The sequence below is a fragment of the Oryctolagus cuniculus genome, chromosome X (assembly GCF_964237555.1).
Source record: "Oryctolagus cuniculus chromosome X, mOryCun1.1, whole genome shotgun sequence".
Classification (NCBI taxonomy): domain Eukaryota; kingdom Metazoa; phylum Chordata; class Mammalia; order Lagomorpha; family Leporidae; genus Oryctolagus; species Oryctolagus cuniculus.
In genome coordinates, this window is record NC_091453.1 from 72,794,201 (window position 1) to 72,814,095 (window position 19,895).

Consider the following 19,895-nt stretch of genomic DNA (forward strand, 5'->3'; position numbering starts at 1 on the left):
GCACAAAGTATAAAGTACTGTTTGAGTACAGTTATACCGAAAATTCACATAGTACAACACATTAAGGACAGAGACCCTACATGAGGAGTAAGTGCATAGTGACTCCTGTTGTTGACTTAACAAATTGACACTCTTGTTTATGGCATCAGTAATCTCCCTAGGCTCTTGTCATGAGTTGCCAAGGCTATGGAAGCCTCTTGAGTTTGCCAACTTCGATCTTATTTAAACAAGGTCATAGTCAAAGTGGAAGTTCTCTCCTCCCTTCAGAGAAAGGTACCTCCTTCTTTTATGGCCCGTTCTTTCTCCTGGGATCTCGCAGAGATTCTTCATTTAGGTTTTTTTGTTGGCCAGAATGTCTTGGCTTTCCATGCCTGAAATACTCTCATGGGCTCTTCAGCCAGATATGAGTGCTTTAAGGACTAATTCAGAGACCAGAGTGCTGTTTAGGACATCTGCCATTTTATGAGTCTGCTGTGTATCCTGCTTCCCATGTTGGAATGTTCTCCCCTTTTTTATTCTATCAGTTAGTATTAGCAGACACAAGTCTTGTTTGTGTGATCCCTTTGACTCTTAGTCCTTTCATTATGATCAATTGTGAACTGAAATTGATCACTTGGACTAGTGAGATGGCATTGTTGTTTTGATTTTCATTTCCCTAATTGCTAGTGATCCTGAACATTTTTCATGTGTCTGTTGGCCATTTGGATTTCTTCTTTTGAAAAATATCTATTGAGGTCCTTGGCCCATCTCTTAAGTGGGTTGTTCGTTTTGTTGCCTGCGCCTATATATGTAGAGTTTCTCCAATGTTCTCTAATAAGTTGATGGTGTCGGGTCATAGATTTAAATCTTTAATCCATGTCGAGTGGATTTTTGTGTAAGGTGAAAGGTAGGGGTCTTGCTTCATGCTTCTGCATGTGGAAATCCAGTTTTCCCAGCACCATTTGTTGAATAGACTGTCCTTGCTCCAGGAATTGGTTTTAGATCCTGGATCAAATATAAGTTGGCTGTAGATGTTTGGGTTGATTTCTGGTGTTTCTATTGTGTTCCATTGGTCTATCCATCTGTTTCTGTACCAGTACCATGCTGTTTTTTATTAGAACTGCCCTGTAGTATGTCCTAAAATCTGGTATTGTGATGCCTCCATCTTTGTTTTTGTTGTACAAGATTGCTTTAGCTAGTCGAGGTCTCCTGTGCCTCCATATGAATTTTAGCATCATTTTTTCCAGATTTGAGAAGAATTTTTGGTATTTTGATTGGTATTGCATCGAATCTATAAATTGCTTTTGGGAGAATGGACATTTTGATGATATTGATTCTTCCAATCATGAGCATGGAAGATTTTTCCATTTTTTGGTATCCTCTTCTATTTCTTTCTTTAAGATTTTGTAATTTTCATCCCAGAGATCTTTAATGTCCTTGGTTAAGTTTATTTATTATTTGATTGCTTTTGTAGCAATTGTGAATGGGATTGATCTTAGAAGTTCTTCCTCAGCTGTGGCATTGCCTGTGTATACAAAGGCTGTTGATTTTTGTGCATTGATTTTATATCCTGCTACTTTGCCAAACTCTTCTATGAGTTCCAATAGTCTCTTAGTAGAGTTCTTTGGATCCCCCAGGTAAAGAATCATATCATCTGTAAAGAGGGATAGTTTGAGTTCTTTCTTCCCAATTTGTATCCCTTTAATTTCTTTTTCTTGTCTAATGGCTCTGGCTAAAACTTCCAGAACTATATTGAATAGCAGTGGTGAGAATGGGCATCCCTGTCTGGTACCAGGTCTCAGTGGAAATGCTTCCAACTTTTCCCCAATCAATAGGATGCTTGCATGGGTTTTTTATATTGCTTTGATTGTATTGAGGAATGTTCCATCTGTACCCAATTTTCTTAGAGTTTTCATCATGAAATGGTGTTGTATTTTTTTTTTGACAGGCAGAGTGGACAGTGAGAGAGAGAGACAGAGAGAAATGCCTTCCTTTGCCGTTGGTTCACCCTCCAATGGCAGCTGCGGCCAGCGCGCTGCGGCCGGCGCACTGCGCTGATCCGATGGCAGGAGCCAGGTACTTATCCTGGTCTCCCATGGGGTGCAGGGCCCAAGGACTTCGGCCATCCTCCACTGCACTCCCTGGCCACAGCAGAGAGCTGGCCTGGAAGAGGGGCAACCAGGACAGAATCCGGCGCCCCGAACGGGACTAGAACCTGGTGTGCCAGCGCCACAAGGTGGAGGATTAGCCTAGTGAGCCACGGCGCCGGCCTAATGGTTTTGTATTTTATCGAATGCTTTCTGTGCATCTATTGAGATAATCATATGGTGTTTCTTCTTCAGTTTGTTAATGTGGTGTATCACATTGATTGATTTGAAAAAGTTAAACCATTGGAGAGAAATCAAAATGAAATGAAGAATTCAATGTAACAAATGACTAACGCATTTGAGAGCCTTAAAATAGAATCAGTGAGATAAAAGAGAGAATATCGGACTTAGAAGACAGAGCACAGGAAAGTATATAGTCAAACCAAAGGAAAGAAGAGGAAATTAGAAATCTAGAAAATATTGTTGGGAATCTACACGACACTATTAAAAAAACCAACATTCGGGTTCTAGGAGTTCCTGAAGGCATGGAAAGAGAAAAAGGATTAGAAGGCCTTTTTAGTGAGATACTATAAGAACACTTCCCGGGTTTGGAGAAGGACAGAGACATCCAAGTACAGGAAGCCAATCCCCAATAAATGTGACCAAGAGATCCTCACCACAGCACATTGTAATCAAACTCACCACAGTGAAACATAAAGAAAAGATTCTAAAATGTGTAAGAGAAAAATGTCAGATTACTCTCAGAGGATCTCCAATTAGACTCACAGCTGACTTCTCATCAGAAACCCTACAGGCTTGGAGGGAATGGTGAGATATAGCCTGGGTACTAAGAGAGAAAAACTGCCAGCCCAGAATATTATATACTGCAAAGCTCTCATTTGTGAATGAAGGTGAAATAAAGACCTTTCATAGCAAACAGAAATTGGAAGAATTTGTCACCACTTTTCCAGCCCTGCAAAAGATGCTTAGAGATGTGTTACACACAGAAACAAAGAAACATGGCCATCAAAATGAAAGAAGGTAAAGGAAGAAAACCTCTCAGTAGGCCGGTGCCGCGGCTCACTAGGCTAATCCTCCGCCTAGCGGCGCCGGCACACCAGGTTCTAGTCCCGGTTGGGGCGCCGGATTCTGTCCCGGTTGCCCCTCTTCCAGGCCAGCTCTCTGCTGTGGCCAGGGAGTGCAGTGGAGGATGGCCCAGGTGCTTGGGCCCTGCACCCCATGGGAGACCAGGAAAAGCACCTGGCTCCTGGCTCCTGCCATTGGATCAGCGTGGTGCACCGGCCGCAGCACACCAGCCACGGCGGCCATTGGAGGGTGAACCAACGGCAAAGGAAGACCTTTCTCTCTGTCTCTCTCTCTCACTGTCCACTCTGCCTGTCAAAAAATAAAAATAAATAAATAAATAAATAAAAAGAAAACCTCTCAGTAAAAGTTCACAGGAAGTTCAAGGCATATATTAGAAATATCTTTGGGAAAATGGTAGGGCAAAGTCTCTACTTATCAATAGTCACATTGAATGTTTTTGGTCTTAACTCTCCAGATAAAAGACACAGACTTGTTGAATGGATTAAGGAACAAAAGCCATCTATTTGCTGCTTACAAGAAACACATCTTTCCAACAAAGATGCATTCAGACTGAAAGTGAAAGGTTGGAAAAATATATTCCATGCCAACAGAAACCATCTTAGTATCAGACAAAATAAATTTTAACACAAAAACTGTTAAGAGAGACAAAGAGGGGCACTATATAATGATTAAGGGATCAATTCAACAGGAAGATGTAATTATCATAAATGTATATGCACCCAATTACAGGGCACTGGTTCATTTAAAAGATATGTTAAGAGACTTAAAGGGAGACTTACTCCAATACAATAGTACTGGGGGACTTCAATACTCCACTCTCAGAAATAGACGGATCAACCAGACAGAAGATCAACAAGGAAACAGCAGATTTAATCGACACTATTGCCCAAATGGATCTAACAGGTATCTACAGAACTTTCAATCCTACATTTAAAGAATTTACATTCTTCTCAGCAGTGCATGGAACCTTCTCTAGGATTGACCACATACTAGGCCATAAAGAAAGTCTCAGCAAATTTAAAGTAATTAGAATCATACCATGCAGCTTCTCAGACCATAAAGGAATGAAGTTGGAAATTAGCAACTCAGGAATCCCTAGAGAGTATGCAAACACATGGAGACTGAACAACATGCTCCTGCATGAACAATGGGTCATTCAAGAAATCCAAAGAGAAATAAAAAACTTTCTGGAAGTAAATGAGGATAACAGCACAACATACCAAAACTTATGGGATACAGCAAAAGCAGTATTAAGGGGAAAGTTTATAGCAATAGGTGCCTACATCAAGAAATTGGAAAGGCACCAAATAAATGAGCTTTCAATGCATCTCAAGGATCTATAAAAACTTCAGCAAACCAGACCAAAAAATCTGTAGGAAAAGAGAAATAATAAAAATTAGAGAAGAAATCAACAGAATTGAATCCAAAAAAAATTACAAAAGATCAGCCAAGCCAAGAGCTGGTTTTTTGAAAAAATAAACAAAATTGACACCCCGTTGACTCAACTAACTAAAAAAAGAAGAGAAAAGACCCAAATCAAAAGTAAAATCAGAGATGAAAAAGAGAATGTAACAACAGACACCACAGAAATGAAAAGAGTCATCAGAAATTAGAACAAAGAGTTGTATGCCAGCAAACAGGGAAATCTATCAGAAATGGATAGATTCCTGGACACATGCAATCTACCTAAATTAAACCAGGAAGGCATAGAAAACCTAAACAGACCCATAACTGAGACAGAAATTGAATCAGTAATTAAGTCCCTCCCAACAAAGAAAAGACCAGGATTCACTGCTGAATTCTACCAGACATTTAAAGAAGAACTAACTCCAATTATTCTCAAACTATTCAGAACAATCAAAAAAGAGGGAATCCTCCTAAACTCTTTCTTTGAAGCCAGCATCACCTTAATCCCTAAGCCTGAAAAAGATGCAGCATTGAAAGAGAATTACAGACCAATATCCCTGATGAACATAGACTCAAAATCCTCAATAAAACTCTGGCCAATAGAATGCAACAACACATCAGAAAGATCATCCACCCAGGCCAAGTGGGATTTATCCCTGGTATGCATGGATGGTTCAATGTGTGCAAAACAATCAATGTGATACACCACATTAACAGACTGCAGAAGAAAAACCATATGATTATCTCAAGTGTGGTCTTAACAGCTCATAATAGAGTGGAACTGTCATCTTCCTAAATCTGAACATTATGTTTCAGCAAATGCGACCCAGCTTTACTTGACTTTTTGACAGCTTGCTGACTCATTTTAAACTCAGAGTCAACTAACTAGGCCTTAGTTTGCAAATCTATTCTGTAGCAAACTCCTATCCTTTCAGTAACATCCTTTTATTGTCTATTTTTGGAACTACATGCATAGGAACTGTGTGGAAATCTTTGAGGCAATATTTATTTTTAAAAGGTTCTTTTATTTGAAAGGCAGGGAATTGGGAAAGGATGAGGAAAAGTTAGAGATAGAGAGAGATTCTATTCTCTGGTTCACTCCCCAAAATGGCCACAGTTACCAGGGCTGGGCCAGGGTAAAGCCAGGAACGAGGAACTGCATCCAAGTCTCACACAGTGTGGCAGGGACCCAAGTCCTTGAGCCATCATCTCTTGTCTCCCAGGCACATTAGCAGGAAGTTGGATCAGAAGTGGAGGACTCAGGACTGTACCAGATACTCTGACATGTGATGTGGGCATAAGCATCAACTTAACCCAGTGTACTGCAATGCTCACCCCCAAAATTTAACTCTGATATGTAAAGCAGTTTCTTGGGATTGTGTCTCCAACATGTAAACAATCAGTTAAAGTTTTTTTTTTAATTTAGTTATTAATCTCCTTTCCTATTTGCCACACCTAATTCCTCACTTTCAGTCTTCAAATTTTTACTGTGTTTATGTCATAAAGGTAGTGGCTGGAATGCTCCATGTTCAGTTTCTTTGCACCTGTCTGTCGTGAGCCTTTGGGTCTCTTCCATACTGAGCTTGCTCAAAACCATGAACAGTTTGCTGTAATTGGCCAAGAACAACATGGACAGCTATGCCAGATAAGGCCAGACTAACGGGAACTTTGGCTCCAGGGTGTGGGTGGATTACCTAAGGGGTCAATAGGGATAAGCATCTGGGAGCCACCCCCTCCTGAGCTCTTAGTAAAGGCTCGCCCCATCTCAGAGGTCATCAGAAGGATGAGTCAGGAGGAATACTACAGCATGATTGAGTATTCCTGAACTCCAAACCCAAGCCCAGGCAGACAGACCATCTGAAGGGAATTTGGATTTATTGGCATCCAAGAACAATGTGGGTTTTACCACAGGAAGGACATTTTGGCTATGGAATGAGTGAGGGAGATGAGACTTTCTTTTTCAAGTCTGTAGCAATAGGCTAGCATTATGTACACATGGCATGCATGCTTATTTTCTAGTGCTCTCTGGCTGGAAGGCAGGGGAAGGGAAGATATATGTGTAAGAATTTTATGATAGATGGATCAGTTCCATCTTCATTGGGACTTCTCTGATGAAATCTATTCAATAAGTCAGGTTCTTCTCTGAAAACCTATCATTAAATTATTTGAAGCAGAACAGAAGACTAGCAGAATTTGTCGTCTTCTCTTTGTCTCTCCCTTCTTAAAAAATAGAAGGGAAGGGAGGGAAGGAGGGGGAGAGAAATATCACTCCCATATACTGATTGACTCCCCCAAATACCCACAATCGTCAGAGCTGGGCCAGAGATGGGGCCAGAGATGGAGCCATGAGCTGGAAATACAATCCAGGTCTCCCACATGGGTGGCAAGGACATGTCTACTCAGGTTCTCCTGGGTGGCCATTACTATTGCTTCTCAAGGTCTACATTAGCAGTAAACTGGAGTAAGGAGCTGAAGTTGGGCATCCGACCCAGGCACTCTGATAGGGGATGCAGGTGTCTTAACCCCTAGGCTAAATGTCCACTCCCTGACTCTCCCAGAAAAGGTTGTATACTCTCTATACATGCACTATTCAGTCTTCTTTCATCCTCTCCCAACACTCACACTTTTCCTGATTTACTACCCCATAGCATGAGGCATTTCTAATGGGTGTGTTCTTGCTTGATAATATCTTTCATAAGAACCTTATCACAGGGGCCAGTGCTGTGGCGTAGCAGGTAAAGCTGCAGCCTGTAGTGCTGGCATCCTATATGGGTGCTGGTTTGAGTCCTAGCTGCACCACTTCTGATCCAGCTCCCTGCTAATATGTCTGGGAAAGCAGCAGAAGATTGCTCAAGTCCTTGGGACCCTGCACCTACGTGAGAGACCTGGAAAACCTCCTGGATCTTGGCTTCTGATGGGCCCAGCTCTGATCATTGTGGCCCTTTGGGGACTGACCCAGCAGATGGAAGATTCATTCTCTCTCTCTCTCTCTTTCTCTATCTCTCTCCCTCTGCCTCTGCCTTTCTGTAACTCTACATTTCAAATAAATAAAAATTTTTTTTTAAAGAACCTTATCACAGAAGTCATTGACCAGGTAACCCGCCTCTGTCTTTTTTTTCTGGCATAGTTGTTGAGGTTTCTAGAGTTACTGTCCTCCTGAGACAGGGCAGGATTGGGAAGCAGCTTTTCTTAGCAGAAATACTGCTGACAGTTTAGGCGTTAGGAAACTTTTTGCTGGGAAATTGAGGTGAGAAATCATAAGGGGAGAAAAGGGTATGTTCTGATGATCTAAAACTATTGCAAAGTCACTTTTCCCAAAAGGTACATTGTATTACTTCTTGGATTGTTACGTTGTGGGGGTGGCAATGGGAGTGGGGTGTGGAGGTAGGATGAGTAACACTTTTGGAGCATAAGGCTCAAAAGCTCAGTGGAAATGCTACATTTTTTCCATTTTATGTCTAGTTGAGACTATATTAAAGAGAACAAAAATGAAAAAATGAAAACTACCTCCAGAAACTCTCCCTAGAACACTTTGCAATTGTTCTACCTTGTAGGAGACTCTAATAAAAGTCTAAGTTTAATCTCTTCATCTCTCCTTTATGAAAAAATCATGAGTTTTGTTTTTTCTTTAAGTGGTAGGATAAATTTCTTTGAGCTTAAAGGGAAAAATGGCATCAATAAGACTCATTTTGTTTCCTTCATTTTTCATACTGTCTTTCACCTTCGGTTAAAAGATGCATCCTGGAAACACTATTTAATAATCATAAAATAATGTAGAAGTCATAGAGTGAAGCGATTAAGAGTGTAGATTCACACAACAGAATGTCTGAGTTCAAATCTTGGCTCAGCTGCTTACTAAATTTATGGTCATGGACAAGGCATTTAATATTCCCACACCTTACTTTCCTCACCTCAAAAAAGGAGATAATAGCATCTGTCTCAGAGTTATTATATAAATTAAATCACACACACACACACACACTGCTTGATACTATATTTGTATTAACTCTTTTTTTTTTTAAGGGAAAGGGTTTATTGGGGGAAACCCAACAGACTAGAGGGAAGGAGCGAAGAGGGAAAAAGAGGGAGATGGAGAGTGTAAGAGAGAGATCCAGAGAGACATCAAAAGACAGAGAGAGACAGACAGACAGAGATCGGGAGACAGAGAGAAAGAGAGCCACATGTACAGGAACGGGTCCTTTTAAAACTGCCAGGGCGCAGGCAGGGAAGTAGGAGCAGTGAATCCCATTAGGATGGGAGTGGAGTTTGACACTGGTGGTTGGGCCCTGTGGCCACCTGGCTTCCAGTAATGAGGGTGGGGTGGGGTGGGGTGGTGTGGGCTAGAGTTTAGGATGGAGTCAGGGTGTAGATCGTGCCATAGATAAGACTGCACCATTTTACTAACATTCCCCTCTTTTGTTTTTCTATAAAGCAGGAGTTGTATGGGATTACATTAGTCCCAAAAGTCCAGGAGGGGTAGAGGGACGATGATCTGTCTTTAGAGCTACTTCCTGCTGACATGGGGTGATGAGGTACTCTTCGCTGGCGTGGGGCCATGTCTCAAGCCTCTGTCTCCTGGGTGGGGAGCCGAGTATATCCCTGTAGCAGCATTTGGTTGGCTACCATGTATTAACTCTTATTATAGTCATCTAAATTGGGTGCATTTCTATTTGGAGATAAGAAATGGATAGTATAACTTCTGGAAACCTCTTTTAAATGAAGATATATAGGTGTCTTAGAAAAATTCAGGCAGTTATATCTGAGTGCCCCTAGAGATTTTTTTAATAAGAATTATTCAGTGATGATTATTCTTTGAATCCCTCAAATGTTTCCATACTACCTAGTTTGGGGCCTGTGATATAAATTCTCACTGTGTGTTTGTTGAAATTATGAAGGGGTGAATTACTGAATTTCATATACTACAAATCCTTACAACTTTAAGTTATGGCCTTTCCACCGTGAGTACATACTCCTGTTATCTCTTTCTCTTCTTGTAAGGACACTAGTCCCATTGGATTGGAGTCCCCTCATGACCTCATTTAATCTTAATTACTGCCATAAAAGGTCTTGTCTTCAGAAGCAGTAACATTAGGATAGGGTTAAACATTTAAATTTGGGTAGATACAATTCAGATCACAAGATTCCACCCTCTGATCTTCAACATCCGCCAGATTCATATCTTTCTCACATGCAAAATATAGTCACCCCTTCCCAACAGCCCCAAAAGTCTTAAGTCATTCCAGCATCAGTTCTAGGTCCAAAGTCTCATCTATGTATTTCCCAAATCAGATATAAGTGAGATTGAGATGTGATTTATCCTAAGGCAAAATACCTCTACAGCTGTGAATCTGTAAAACAGGACAAGTTATATGCTTTGAAAATATGATGGTGGAAAAACAGACATTTCCATTCCAAAATGCAGAGATTAGAATGTTCAATAGCTAGCAAGACAGATTTCATTAGATATTAGAGCTTAACAATAATTATCTCTGACTTGAGCTCTGCCTGTGGTCCCATTGGGGTGGCAGCAGTGCACTTGGTCCAGTTAGTGGCCTTGCCCCCCCCACCCCAAACTTGTGAAGTGGGATAAAGAATCTGGGTGGCAACCCTGCCCTTGAATCCCTGAGTTGGGGGCAGCTTGATCCTCTGAAAGTGAGGATGGGACAGCCTTGACTCCTGGTCTATATTCTCTGGGTCTGTGGAGGGAATGTCAGTTCTACTTATCTCTGAATTATATTTAGAGTAATTCTTCCCTTTTTTTCTTGAAGGATAATGCACATTCACAGATGAATAGCTGTATTATTTCATCCCGTAGAATCCAAGAAGTCTGACAGTCTTTCTTCATTTTGTCCTGTTTCTTTCCCCTTTAGTTCAAACTGACAGCTCACCCAGTCCTTTGTGTTCTCTGTAGAATATACTTTCTCATTTCTTGCAATACATACTGGCTGATAATTTTCCAAGTCTTAAAATTCTGTTACTTTTCACTGAACAATTTCTTCTTAAATTCATCTCTCACCTCTTGAATTTTACTGTAAACAGTAAGGAGAAACCAGGCCATAACTACAACAGTTTGCCTAGAAATTTTCTCTGCTAAATACTCAAGATCATCACTCAGAAATTCTACCTTTCAGAAAATTTTCCATGATTTCCCCAGGCATATCTGCTTTGAAAATGAAAGAAATAATTAACCTCTTATGCCTTTCAAAGTCTTTCTGTTCTAGTTATGAAATTGATTTTTATGCACCATATATTTCACGGCTCCTTACATGTACAAAAATCTCCCAAGGAGTGCAGTTGAATAGGAAGAATAATTTCTAATGTTCTATAGCACTGTAGGATAACAATCATTGATAACAATTGACCAAATATTTCAAAACAACTGGCTTTCTCTATCATAGCTGCCTTTATCACAGAACTATTTTTTCACCATCAAGACTTCTCAAGTCATAGTTGTTTTGATCACAAGAGCAGACTTCTCAAGTCATAGCTGTTTTGATCATAAGAGCAGACTTTCCATAATTCTTGCTATTTAGCATTTAAGGAGATTTTAAAATCTTTGCCTGCACAGCCATACTTATTTTTGTCACCTACAAAGTTTCCAGTTCCTTGTTTTTCTCGGCCATAACTCCTTTGGCAGCCCAACAATTTGCTTAAACTTAGGATTTCTCTAGTCACAACTGCTTTGATCATGAATGAAATCTGTCTTAATATATCTTTCCTTGGCAAAGCTTCTTTAGTCATGAAAGAAAGTTTTCCACTTTCTTTTGGTCTTCACTAACCATTAGCTGCTTTGGTTATAAAAGAAGTCGAGTACAGTTATCCCAATTGTGATCACAAAGGGAATTTTATCTTTCTTTTTATTTCTACTTTGGCCATGGAAAAGTGTTCTAATTATGTGTCTTCCCTGGCATAGCAGGTTTTTGATAATGGAAATCTGTACCATCCTTGTTCTTCTCAGTCCTTCCTTCTTTGGTCAATGAAAATGTATCTTACTTCATTGTCTTCTCTAACTATAGCTGCTATTGTAATAAAAGTACTCTTCTGCTCAGCCTCTTGTGGTTTAGGGTTATCTGGGTGTCTGCGTCAGTAATTGAAGTTGTGGTGGTACCTGCTTTTCCAGGCCATGTAGAGAGCTGGATAGGAAGTGGAGCAGCTGGGTCTTGAACCAGCACCCATATGGGATGCCGGCACTGCAGGCAGCAACTTTACCTGCTACCCCACAGCGCTGGCCCCAGAAAAACATTATTTTGAGTGTATCTGTAGGGGTGTTTCCAAATGAGATTAGCATGTGAGTCTGAGTGGACTATGTGGGGGAGACCCACCTTCAAGGTGGGCAGGCACTTGACCTAATGCTTAAATATGTTCAATATCAGAGTACCCAGGTTTGATTCCTGACTCTGACTCTGGATTCCAGCTTCCTGCAATACAGACCCTGGGAGGCAATGGTGATAGCTCAAGTGATTGGGTTCCTGCCACCCAACCTGGAGACCTGGATTGAGTACCTGGCTCCTGGTTTCAGGCCCTGGGCTTTTGTGGGCATTAGGGGAGTGAACCAGTGGATCCAAATCCCCCCTCTCTCTCCCCCTCCCTTCCTCCCTTCCCCTGTCCTTCCACCTCTCAAATAAATAAATAAGTTTTTAAAGTAAAAAGGCAAATTGGTCTCTCTGAAAACTGGGACATGCTCAGCTTGCTCAGTTCCTACCTTGAACATCAGAACTCCAGACTTGCTGGCCTTTGGATTCCAGGATTTATACCAGTGGTTCCTTGCTGGTACTCAAATTTTTGCTCACAAATTGAGGTAAATCTTTCGTTTTCTTGGTTCTGATGCCTACAGATTTGGAGTGAGCCATGCTGCTCACATCCCATGGTTGCCAGCCTGTAGACAACCTATGGTGAGACTTCTCAGCTGCCATAATCAGGTGAGCCCATTCCCCTAAAAAACTCCCCTTCATATATTTATATGCATATCCTATTGATTCTGTCTCTCTATAGAACCTTGATTAATACAAATGTTGAATTCAAAACAATCTATCACTCCCGAGACTGGTAATGATCATGGTTACCAATGCCCTGTCCCTACCGACTCTGGCTACTTTGCTCATTAAATAATTTTTCTTTCATGTCTGGATTGACCATGTCCAGCCCTTTTCTTTTTTATTAGAGAATTGTTCCATTTCTAGGCTTCAAATGCCACAGGTGCTTTGTTTATAAGCCTTTGAATTTTGTATTTACATTGGCTATGACTGCAGAGTTCAGGAGAAAATTTTTTTCCATTTTCCAGTTTTCAGTGGCCAGGGCTGCTTTGTTCCGGAAAAAGTCTTCCATGAAAACTTTCATCTCTTTCTCTGCAGTGGTTTCGGACACATGATTTGCAGGTTTTGTCATTCCTATGCTCCATTTACCTTAGGGATTCTTCTGTGGTTTGGCAGCTTCTTTCAGACCTGATATGTGCTGTTCCTACTCCAGATCTATATACCATAATTGTAGGTAAGAGGCTTTTAAAAAATTTATCCAAATGTCTTGGTCATCTTTTTACCTCACACTCCTATAGCATGAATTAAGTATAAGCTTAGGTACTCTGTACAATGGGAAAATAATAACTAGATGGGAGGGAGGGGTATAAGCTGACTTGCAGAGGCAAAAGAGAGCTAGTACCAATCAACCTGTCGTTAGATCTTCTTCCCACAGCCCCACTGCAACACCCTCAATGACAGTTCATCTTCATCCCTCAGAAAGCAAAAATGGGAAATTCATATGTATTTTGTTTCCTTATAAAAATTATACAGGTTATACAATCCAAAAGTATCTAGGATACATGATTCCTAAGGAAATCTGAAATGCTAATGTCTAAAGAGTCTTGACTACAGAGAGAGGTGTTAAGATGAAAGTCCTGTTCATTCCACAGTGCATGGGAAGATTTTTTTTCCAATTAGGCACATGAAGATTATTCATGGTTTTTGACTACCATCTGATTATTTTTGTCCCATTCAGGTACTTCTGACCCGAGCAACCATCCATTAGCTCTGCCAGGAGAAACAGCTATTCGGCATGCCACCATATCAACAACTTGCCTAGGAACTGTCTGCAATCCCAAATCCCAAGAATATCTGGATACCAAGCATCACTTCTGCATACTTTCATAAATGCTAATTATCCAGTAACATATCAAGGAAGTAAATAAAGACCCTAGGAGGTTCCTACATGTCCTAGTTCAGACAAGAGGGCAAAAACATAGGAGGCAAGGATGTGTTGCAGAACAAAATGGAGGGTATCTCCAGCACAATGGAAAATACATTTAAATACGTAAAGTGAAAACCAAAAAGAAATGTGTGTAGGGTAAGGTCATGGGAAAAACCTGGGAAATAGCCATGCCAATGTAGCAAATATTGTACCATCCTTAAGAGAGGAGACATTCTCTTTTAGTAGTACGTATTTTTTAAAAAGTTTTATTTGTTGTATTGAATACTGAGAGAGAGAGAGAGAGAGAGAGAGAGAGAAAGAATCTGTCATCCAGTGGTTTACTTCCTAAATGATTCCAAGCTAAGACCCCAGAAATCCATCCTGGTCTCCCATGTGGGTGGCAGGAGCACAAGCACTTCAACCATTTCTGCTGCCTTCCCATGTTCATTATCAGGAAGTTGGATTGGAAGCAGAACAGCTGGGACTTGAACTGGTACTCTGATATAGGATGCTGGCATTGTAAGCATCAACTTAACCTATTGTACCACCATGCCACCCCTCAGTGGTAGATTTTTAAGTGAAAGACTTAAGTTCTTCCCTTGTTCAATCTGGAAGCTGTCATGGGTGGACATTTCCTTTATGTAATTGATTTATCTCTTCTTCCTTTGTCCAAATAGTGTTGAGCCTTTGTTCAGATGGTGTTTTCTAATGACAGTGGATGACAGACCAGCTCTTAGAGCACCACATTTTCTTGGGAAAATGTCATTTTTAATACAGCAGGAATTATCTTTAGCTCAGGATTTTAATTTGTTTTATAAGAGTGGGCCTGATGTTATATTCATATGAGCTGTGGTAAGTACTCTTTTTTTCCTGTTACTTTTAAAATTTTAATTGACAATTAGATGTTTTGATGCACATATACATTAAGTAATGATCAGATCAGGGTAATTAGCATAGCTGTCACCTCAAACATTACCAAGACTGAATTACAAAGAAATAGAAACTATTAACAGACCAATAATTAATTATGATTGAATCAGTAATTTAGAACTCTCCCATTAAAGAAAAAATCATGTCTAGATGGCTTCGTTGCTGAATTCTATCAAACATTCAAAGAAGAGTTAATTCCAATTCTTCTCAAATTATTCCAAAAAACTGAAGGTGAAGGAGTTATCCCAAACTTATTCTGTAAGACCAGTATTGCTATGATACACAAACCAGATAAGGATACAACAACAAAAAAAACCTACAAACCAATATCACTGATGACTGTTCTTTTGAACTTTAGAAAACTGGGACTCACATGTATAAAAACATCACATGGTACTCCCAAAATATGTACAAATTATGTGTTTGTTAAAAAGAAAAATGAAAAAATTAAAAATGCTGTGACTCATGAAAGGTTGTGAAAGTGCTTTGTCATTTACAGTGGGAGAAATCCCACTTTACATTTATTAAAGAGACCCAGGATCCAGTCAGATTCTTGAAAATGAGATCACTCCTCATAGGATCCAACATTTTAAATTAAAGGTATGTTGTCTTGTGTGTGTGTGTGTATAGAATTCACTTTTTCTAAAGGAATAAGAGCTTGATTTGATGGTAAGAAGAGGTTTGCGTAAGAATACATTATTTGGGGGCCGGCGTCATGGCACACTTGGTTAATCCTCCACCTGCAGCGCCAGCATCCCATATGGGCGCCAGGTTCTAGGCCCAGTTGCTCCTCTTCCAGTCCAGCTCTCTGCTGTGGCCCGGGAGTGCAGTGGAGGATGGCCTGAGTGTTTGGGCCCCTGCACCCGCATGGGAGACCGGGGGAGGCACCTGGATCTTGGCTTCAGATCGGCACAGTGCCGGCCATAGCGGCCATTTGGGGGGTGAACCAATGGAAGGAAGACCTTTCTCTCTCTCTCTCTCTCTCTCTCTCTCTCTCTCTCTCTCATTGTCTGTAACTCTACCTGTCAAATAAATAAATTAAAAAAAAGATTTTAAAAAAGAATACATTATTTGGAAAATATTTTTATTATTGTTGAAAGCAGTGGTAGAAGCCAGAAAGGATATTCCTAGTTATCAGATCAGAAAACTCAAAAACTAGAGGATATACAAGAGAACTGAGATAAGAATAACATGGGGCAGGTGTTGTGACATAGTGAGTTAAGCCACCACCCATGATGCTGGCATCACATATGGGCACCAATTCAGACCTGGCTGTTCCACTTCTGATCCAACTCCCTGCTAATGCACCTTGGAAAGCAGCACAAGATGGTCCAAGAGTGTGGTCCCCTGCACTCATGTGGGAGACTTGGAAGAAGATCCTGGCTCCTCCTGGTTTTGGCCTTGCACAGCCCTAGTCTTTGTGGCCATTTGGGGAGTGAACCAGGGGATGGAAGACCTCTCTCTCTCTCTCTCTGTCATCTTCCCCCTCTATATGTAACTCTGTCTTTCAAATAAATAAAAAATAAATCTTAAAAAAGAGATAGGAATAACATAACAGCTGGGTTCACCAGTTATACCAAAGGGCACTTTTTGTCTACAACTAAAGAAGAGACCTGGACTTCAACTGGGAATTTGAATAGTTGATTCTGAGAAGACTGTGAAGATAATGGGACAGGAGGAAGGAAAGAAGATTGTTAAAAATACTTTGGGTGTGGGACCGGCACTATGGCACAGTAGGCTAAACCTCCACCTGTGGCACCGGCATTCCATATGGGCACCAGTTCGTGTCCCGGCTGCTCATTTTCCTATCCATCTTTCTGTTAATGGCCTGAGAAAGCAGCAGAGGACAACCCAAGTAGTTGGGCCCCTACACCCATGTGGGAGACCCAGAAGTTCCTGGCTCTTGGCTTCAGATCGGCTCAGCTCTGGCCATTGCGGCCATTTGGGGAGTAAACCAGCAGATGGAAGACCTCTCTCTCTCTCCCCCTCTCTCTGTCTATAAATCTACCTCTCAAATAAATAAATAAAATCTTTAAAATATTTTGAGTGTTTGGCTGGTTTGAAAGAAGTGACTGAATTTATAAAAAATGGGCTAGTAGTTTGAAATGTTAAAGGGAGCAAGGTACATGACGTTTTGTCATACATTGCGTGATTTTGATGGTGCTCTTTTAGAGTACAAAATGTATAACTTTTATAGTGAACTGACTGGGGTTAAGGGTTGTATTGTTAAATGTGAGAGAGGAGTAGCATTAATATTTTATATATAATACTAGTATTCTGAACAACATGTATCTTGTAATGACCTTTGTGGGATGAGAGGGTATTTATATGGCTAAATGTGAGGGGGAATATTTGTGATGGTTTGGAGTGATGCTGTTATTTACAATATAATGGTACATGTGCAGTGCACTTAGTCACTTAGGATTGGTAGATTGGGGGGTGTATATATTTAGTACCTGCCCCATTATCTGGAAGTAGAAACCATTTAAGATTATTTGTTGACTTAATTAATGATTAATCAATTGAGTATTTTTCTTATCTAGTATTTCCTCTTTGCCTATATTCCTGGAAGGCCAATTAAGTGTTGACTATATCAGTGGCATACATATGGAGGAAAATTCCGGTATTCAAACATTGGAACTGTGGGACAGAGAGAAACTTGGTGTTTGAGCTACATCATTTCTGGAAGATAATTCAAACTGAAGTAGCAAAAGAGACCAGATAACAATGATGAAAATGATGACACCCTCTGAATTGGACTGAGTGGAAGAAAAAGTTGCTGTGGTGTTCAGTGGCTATTTTAAACTGACAATTCCCCTTCTCTGGGAAATCACATTCCCAACATGCATGGTCAGAGGAGTAGGTTCCCAGTGGTTATGTTTCAACAATTACACTTTTCCTGTAATCACAGTTGATTGGATCAGGAGGGACCTCAGATTCAGCTGAGCTGCTCAGAGTTGGCTACCTGAAAATTTAGAATTGGAATAAAAGGAAGAAAATTTTTTTCTTTCCCCAAGTTTACTTTATGTGGAGCAAGTATAACTCTTTACAAATGGACATTTAAAAATGCCACATTGTAAAGTATTTTCGTTTCATTAGGTCTGAGTTCAAATCTCCCCACCCTACTGAGCTGGTGGGAAATTAAATCCAACTTGTTTATGAGAGTTTCCCCGTCCCATAAGCCATGGAAGAATAGGAGAGGATTAGGTTGTGCTTGAATAATGGAGGTTACAGATGATGTCTTTTTTATCCATGCCTGCATAGTACCTATGAAATCCAGTGTCTCTTTATCTTTTGTGTTAACTTTGGGTAAGAACATGTTTTACTAGAAGATAAAATGTTCCGGAGATAATGTTTTGGTTTTGGTTCTAATGCCACTGAGGCAAGAGAGCACAAAGGGCTTGACTATTGGGCTGGTGTTGTGGCTTAGTGAGTAAATTGGCCTCCTGCAATGTCGGCATACCATATGGGTACCAGTTTGAACCCCAGTTTCTCCACTTCCAATCCAGCTCCCTGCTAATGTGCTTGGGAAAGCAGCAGAGGATGGCCCAAGTGCCCGGGCCCCTGCACCCACATGGGAGACCCAGAAGAAGCTTCTGGCTCCTGGCTTCAGTCTGGCCCAGTCCTGGCAGCTGCAGCCATTTGGGGAGTGAACCAGCGGATTGAAGATTTCCTCTCTCTATTTCTCCCTCTCTCTCTCTCTCTCTCTGTTACTGTCTTTCAAATAAATAAAATAAATCTTAAAAAAAGAGTTTGACTACACTTCTTGGAATGGCATGGAATAAAATACATGAATGAGGAATAAAATACATGGATGAGAAAACCCTACAAAATAATAACTTAATAAATTAACTGCTTTATATATAAATCTCAGTGCTATTAATTGGACATTTTAGGAGTGCGCACAGTGTGGTCTCCACAGATCTCTATAGAGTTTCTCCCTTTCTGGTTACTTCCCTGTTCTAATCTACAAAGCTGGGCCAAGAACCACAGACATATGCTTTATTCAACATGATTGTCATTCTTATTTGCAACCTTGGCTAGGCTACTGTTCTCCATTATTCAAACACCACTCTAGTTGTTGCTGTGGAGGTGTTTTTTCAATGTGGTTAAATCCATAACCAGTTGACTTTAAGTAAAGGCAGATTATCCTAGATAATCTGGGTGACTCATATCCGATTGCATGAAAGACTTTGAGACGAATGGAAGGTTCCCTGAAGAATAACTTCTGCCTGTGAGTAGCAGCTTCATCTTGTGTCCAAGAGGTTTCTCTCATGCTTTCTAAAAGTTTACCATATGGATTTTGAATGTTGCTAGCTATGCTTCATAATCATATAAGCCAATTCCCCCCAGTAAATCTCTTTATATATATATACACACACACGCACACACACATACACACATACACACACACACACACACACACACACACATATATATATATACACATACATATATATATTAAGGGTACGGCACTGTGGTGTAGTGGGTAAAGCTGCCACCTGCAGTGCCAGCATCCCCTATGGACACCAATTCAAGTCCTGGCTGCTCCACTTCCAATCCAGCTCTCTGCTGTAGCCCGGGAAAGCAGTAGAAGATGGCCCAAGTCCTTGGAGTACTGCACCCACATGGGGGAGACCGAGAAGAAGCTCTTGGCTTCTGGCTTTGAATATTCCCTGCTCCAGCCATTGTGGCCATTTGGAGAGCAAACCAGTGGATGGAAGACCTCTCTCTTTTTCTGCCTCTGCCTCTTTGTAACTCTGTTTTGCAGACAAATAAATAAATTTTTAAAAATATATTTTATATATTATTATCTGTAACATCTATCTGTCTCTATATACATCTATCTCTATATCTATACATACACATTTTATCTATAATATAGCCCTTAATATTAACATAAACCTGTTCTCACTCTTCCTAGCCATGGCTGATTGGCTTAGGGATAGATACACTTACTTCAAACTGGGCCAATCAGATTCTGTCTCTGATAAACTTGTGATTGTGAATTTAGACACAGAAATAGTAAAATATCTGCATCAATTTAACTGCAATGCACTAGAAGAAAGGCTCAAAATTCACTGCTGTGTTCCTAAAGCTGCTATAGTAACTTGGATTCTGTGACACACCTCAGTTTAATTCTGATAAATTCCGCTTACTTTTTTTTTTTTGCTTAAGTGAAGTAATGTTGATTTATGACTTTTG

At 40.5% G+C, this 19,895-nt stretch overlaps 1 long non-coding RNA gene across 11 annotated transcripts in view; it reads left to right on the forward strand.

Moving 5' to 3' along the window:
* LOC103351910 (uncharacterized) overlaps positions 1-14,361 on the forward strand; it is a 77,614-nt gene extending 63,253 nt beyond the window's left edge. For 5 of the 11 annotated variants that reach the window (XR_011385462.1, XR_007912095.2, XR_007912084.2 and 2 more), the window contains 3 exons: positions 12,415-12,499; positions 12,932-13,067; positions 13,572-14,361. This is a non-coding gene — a long non-coding RNA (uncharacterized lncRNA). Of the gene's footprint in view, positions 12,500-12,861; positions 13,068-13,571 lie in introns of all 11 variants that reach the window. The other 6 variants (XR_007912098.2, XR_011385463.1, XR_011385466.1 and 3 more) reach the window with 3 other exon arrangements.
* Positions 14,362-19,895: the final 5,534 nt, after the last annotated feature.